This window comes from Parus major, chromosome 5, assembly GCF_001522545.3.
Source record: "Parus major isolate Abel chromosome 5, Parus_major1.1, whole genome shotgun sequence".
In the NCBI taxonomy this organism is placed as follows: domain Eukaryota; kingdom Metazoa; phylum Chordata; class Aves; order Passeriformes; family Paridae; genus Parus; species Parus major.
The window spans coordinates 14517806-14523805 of record NC_031774.1 but is presented as its reverse complement, the minus strand read 5'-3'; positions in this window follow the sequence as shown (position 1 = coordinate 14523805).

Below are 6000 nucleotides of genomic sequence, written 5' to 3'. Positions count from 1 at the left end.
CCGCTCCCCGCCCGCTGCCGGCCCCGCTGCCTTTGTCTGCCGCCGGTCGCAGCTCCGCCGCCGCTTCCAAGCCGGCGACTTTCGGGGTTGTTTTTTTTCCCCCCACCTCCGTGTTGCCTTTTCCGCGTGAAGGGTGTGTGTGGGAGTGTTTTTACTATTGTTTTTACTATTATTTTATTTGGGATTTTCTTTTTCTCCTCGAGGAGTATCGCCAGTTTTTTCAGCATCCGTGGAACGCGGGGGCTTGGGGCGGGGGAGGTGATGCATGTTGAGGAAAACGGGATCGTTTCTAACTCGGGGAGTTTTATTACACTGCTGCAAAACAAAGCGAGATGTTTGCAGATTTCAAAACAAGCTGAAGGCTATTTTTAAAAATAGGGCTTCTCAGCTGCATGGAAGTAATAACTTGCAGCCTTAGTGAATAGAAGTACATGAAAACCACAGCATTTTCCTCTCCTGACTTTAAAACCCACATAATACGTGTTTGTTCACTGCAGATGAGCTAATCTCGCTATTGTGTTGCCAGGGATCAGCTGGCTTGTGCTTTACATTTTCTGCAGGTCACTGCAATCATTGCCTTTTGTTATTTTGGGATGGAGTATGAAAGGAAAAGAAGGGGGAGCATAATTGGCACTGTGCTAAAATTGGTCCCAGAGCATCATCACAGTGTTGATGCGCATCTCAGAGGGTCATCATGGCAATGATTTGTTCATCTGCAGACAACGAGGGGAAAGATGAACCTCTTTCATGTAGCATGTTTGGGGACCCCCTCGCTCCTCATGTCCCTATGGCTTCTGCCTTTGGGAAGTTCAAACCCAAAGACTAAAGAGGCAAAGACAACTTGGATTGTTTTATCCCTTAGAGGGAATAAAATTAATATTAATTCCTAGGATGTGCTGGTTCTGCAGAGACTGCCCCAGATGCTGGCTTGCTGCAGGGCTGGAGGGGTTGCAGCTTTCGGTCCCTTAGGCCTTAGGTGTCCAGAGGTAGGTCTGCTTCAAGAAGAGGGGCATTTGTCTTTGCATCCCTGGAAAGGCCTTGCCAGGTACACCAAAGTAATTCCGTGGTGTTTCCACATTCATCCCACCTCTGTGATGGAGGAGCCCTCCAGCACTGCTGGGGACCCTCGCTCCCACACTTGCCATGCCAGTGAGGAGCTAGTGGCAGCTGGGACAGCCCCCTGCCACCTCCCAGGTACTGCATCTTCAGTGGCGCTTCCAAAGTCTGCCCGCACCAGCAGGTACCAGCAGTGCCCGTGGGTTTGGACTCATGGAGCCAGGGTTGGCTGCTGCTGGCAGAGAGAATGTTGGAGCCTGGCTCTATCTATGCTTAGGCTGCTGAGCAGTGAGATGCCATGACAGGTTTGATCTGAAGTAATTTCCTGATGTTTGTGGGAGGGCAGGTGGGGTGCTCAGTAGGAAGCATCTGTAGCTTGGTGATTAAGAGAAGATGCAGCAAGTGCCTTCAGGATGCAGATCCCCACTTGTTTCGTGGGCAGATGATTTTGCTGGCCAGTGATACAGACAAACCACTTTCATTTTGATAATGGTGATAGCACTGGTGTTTTAAGAAATGTGAAGACATTTTTATTTTAAAGATGCCTGTTCATATGTTATGTTCTTAAGAGCCATTCTCAGTTTCTCAGGTGAGCTGGACAACCAGCCCATGTGGCTGCTTTCAGTGAATATTATCCCACTGTCCTTTCTGTCCTTGAAGTGCTCCTTCAAGATGGCCATATGGAGGTCTCTCGACCCCAAGGATATAATTTAGGAACAGGTCATGAAAAGTTCCTCATCACTAAGAGCACATCATCTTAAAGAGCAGGACAACATCAGTTAGGCATGGGTTCAGCCAGGAGAGAAGGTATGGTTCAAGCTGGGATGGTTGGAGAACATGGGAACGTGTCACAGTGTTCACCTGGGGACTTCTCTCAGCAGCCATCAGACGCATTTCTTGGGATGTAGGTTGGGGTGGTTTTAGGAATAAATGTGCTATGCAGAGAAAACACTCTGACTTCCCCAAGAAACTTGCTGGAAAAGTGCCCTCTATTCAAGACTTGAGTCAAAAGGCAATGGCCAGGTCCCTGCAGACAGGAGCTCTTTGTGAGGAGTCCTTGCGAACCTGCTGCTGTCCTTCCCTCTGTGCTGGCCAGGCCAGAGACCGCCTTTCCTGTATTCTGCCTCCTCGATTTTAGGTATTCATGCCATGAAAGCTGAACGAGCAAGATGTGGGCGTGCCCTCTGCAAAATCCACGCCGTTGTCCTTCCAAACCCTTTCCAGAGGTTAGCCAATATTTACGCAGTGCTTGAGGGACGCAAGGAATGACGGTTTCAACGTTCAGGAGTTGCCTTGTGTTTGAGGTCACTTCACCTTCCAGCTCACCCAGGAGGTAAAGCAGCCTCAGGTTTGAGATTACCACCCCTGTTTTTTTAGTTCAGCTTCCTCACTGTTAATGCTCCCTAATGCTTTGACTGGATTTCTGGATATTTTTTTTTTTTGGTCCCACCATACATTTAGCTTTTAAGGTGGTGGTGACAGTCCTGGCCACTTTGTGCTCACAAGTTGCCAGTTCTAGCACTGTCTGTTTTTCTTTTTTGTGTGGAGATAAAGAGCATCCAGCCCATTTGAGGAGGAAGTACTGTATGCACAGAGAGATGTTTTTAATTTAGTGTATCTGTGAACTCTCAGGCCAGAGGGGTAGGTTATGATCCTCTAAACCAGCAATTTGCCTAACATGAGCCACAAAATCTTACCCAAGAGCTCCTACCACCAAGCCTATTAACTTCTTTAGAAATTCCTGCTCCAGAACACTGAACAGAGTAATTACTGCTATGGCTAGAACAATGCCCCATAAGAATGAAACATTTTTTGCTCAAAGTATCCAAGTCATATCTGCTTATGTCAGGAAAAATAATGACTTTAACTAGTGTGTGTATTCCTGCTGGCTGCTTTGTTTCAAAAGGGGGAGGGGAGGGGAGGGAAAAGCAAACTCCTTTATGGCCTGTGCATCATTGCAAAGGGATTGCAATTGCAGGAGGTTTATTGCATTTGACTATTTATGTTTGGAAAGGGTCCAGGCTGACTGTCAGAGCTGAGTCTGATGTCTTGGCAGATAAGGGAAGTCCTTGCACTGTAAACTGAGCAAGGAGTAACCAAGGAGATGTGATAAGAATTTACAGAGGTAACAGAGGAGAGATTCTCAGTGCTGTCATTCTAATGGGGCTGGCTGTTGTGCAGCTCCAGGTTAACTTATTCAGAAGAGAGGGTTTGGTGAGATGCTTATGTATAGAGGCAAACAGTCCCCATGATGTGTTGCCATGAGGAGCGCTCCTCTGTCTTTTGGCAAGTCTTGGAGTGAACTTCTCCTGCAGGGATCGTCCTCAGCACACTGCCAGACAAGCAGACCTGTTGTTAGGCCCTTGAGACTGGGAGGTTTGCGCTTTGCTCTCTTCTCATTGCCTTTAGTACACAGTTATCATCTAAGCTCAGCAATGTTTAACTCAAGATTCATCAAGTGTTGTGTGTGATCCACATGTGATTGCTTCATTTCAGAACATGTTATATCCCATAATTGCTTTAGCAGAGGCACAGACCAATAGACATTGGTACTTAATCTCCTTTGCACTTCCCTTTTACTATGCATGTAGTCATAAGCAATTTGCATTTATACCAGTGGCAATTTTGCTTGGTACTTTGGAATCCTGCTTAAATAAACTGATTACAATTAAGGTTCAAGTTAGGACAGACTGCTCAAATTCCTCATTGAGGCACTTCTAACACCAAGGTGACAATTCAAGTTATTCAAACTGGCATAGACTCAGAAATTTCCATTTCTTGACAAGGTCATAAAATGTCAAATTATTCGATTTGATAGCTGGGCAAAACCACACTAGTTCAGGGGTTAAAATGGGAAAAGGAAATCTGAGCAGAACCCTGGAAAAATAAATTCTGGCAGCTTTAATTCAGTTTGAATTGCTTTTTGTTGTGTTCTTAAAAAAAAAAAAAAAAGCATAAGCTAATATATCAGAAAAAAAATGCTTAATTTAATTTAATTTCCTTTAATTACTTTTTTTATTATTCCTTCTGTTCTTAGTTGTTAAAAGAAGAGCCAGCCTTGCTGTCCAGCTGCTGTGCATCATTAGGGTAGCACAAAGGTAGCAGTGAATTTAGCCTAATCTATTGATGGACCTGCCAGTGCACCAGGGGCCATTGCATTCTCTCTTCACACTCCTCTTTTGCTCTTTGCCATCATGTCGTTTTGCTAGATGAACTCCACTCGCCATCTGGCCCTTCATCCTGACTGGGAGCCTGGCTCGTTTGCAGGATGCTGTGCTGTTAACTGGGAAAGCAGGCTGGGAATGGCAGGAGCATTTTGAGCTCGCAGTACGTACCTGCGGAGGGTGGCTCATTTTTGCTTGTTGTCTGTGTAGTTATATTTGAGCAGTAGTTAAATGCTCCATTTATTTATATTCCCTGCTTTTCTGTCGGTGTAATTGCTGTCAGAGTCATGCTCTACGCTCACAGGTCCTGTTCGTTGCCGCTCTCCGCATTAAACGAGAGGTTTGCATTTTGCTTGTTTTGACATTCCCCCTCGCCTTTCATCTTGATCTATGGTAATATTATTTTTGGAGCAGCTTTTCATAGGTTATTTCTACTTTATGTAGAGGGAGGTAGTGGTGAAGGGGCCATTACACAGGTTTTATTTTTGGTTTCATATTTCTTAAGTAAACAGGTTTTTTACTGCGGGTAGTCTAGCACGAGTCCTGAAGGAGATCGTTCATGGCCTGGGCTGTTGCAGAGGGGAGGTACCTGGTCCCAAAGCAAGCCCAAAAACAGCTGTAAGTGTATCAGAGGCATCTTCACATGGATCCCAGCACATGCCTAGAGGGAACCAAACCTAAAGAGTATGAAAAAAACTCCCCAAAGCACTAGAAAAGTCTTGAAACCTGACTATGAAAGCAACACACACTCGGGAAGTGGAGGGTGTCTAAAGACGATGAAGACCTTAAAAACAGTGTGAAGGGAGACTACACGATCCAAGTCTTACTCGCCCCAGTCCGTGCAGCGCCGGCGGAAAACCGGCCGGGGCGAGCCGCCTTCGCTCTCGGGCCGTGTCCGCACCTCGTCCCTCGCCGTTCCGCAGCTCCGTGCCCCTCGTCGCCAGCCGGAGCCGTGTCCGGCCGAGCCCCGAGCCGGGGATGCGGCGATGCGCGGGGCAATGGTGCCCTCTAATGTCGGCCGGCCCGGAGCGCCGGGCGCTCGCCCGCCCCGCTGCCCCGCTCGCCCCTGGGCAGCGCGGCCTCGCCCCGCCGCCGCCCCACCTTCCCCGCATTGGCAGCCCCTGTCTGCCCGCACCCCCGAGCCCCCAGGACTTGTGGGCGCCTTCTCCTGCCGTCCAGCCCCGGCGGTGTCTGCGTGCGAGCCGGGGGCTGGAGATGCTCTTCACCGCCTCAGGGAGCTCCGGGCTGGGCTGTAGCTGGTAACAGGCTCTCTGCTTCCCCACAGAGATCTCTCAGGGCATGGTTTGCTGGGGACACTGCTCTCCAGGCCACCAGCCTACAGACAGCCCTGGGCAGCTCAGGGGAGAGCAGGTCATGGAAAAGTGTGGATTTTAATTCCGTACGGTGTGCATAGTGCTTCTAGAGTAAGGAAAGACATTGTAGATGTAATACCATCCTAGACGTTTCTCAGGTTGCTCCAGGTTTGTATGATTCTTTGTCGAGACTTGTGACTAGAAAAATTAGAGTTGAGGTGTAACTTGGCTATTGTAGAATCATGGAATGCCTTGCATGGCAAGGGACATTAAAGGTTATCTTGTTCCAATCCCTCTGCCATGGGCATGGACACCTTCCCCTAGAACAGGTTTCTCAGAGTCACATCCAACCTGGCCTTGAACATTTCTAGGGATGAGCATCCACAAATTCTCTGGGCAAACTGTACCACTGCCTCGCCACCCTCACTGCAAAGAATTTCTTCCTAATATCTACTCTTAAATATTTT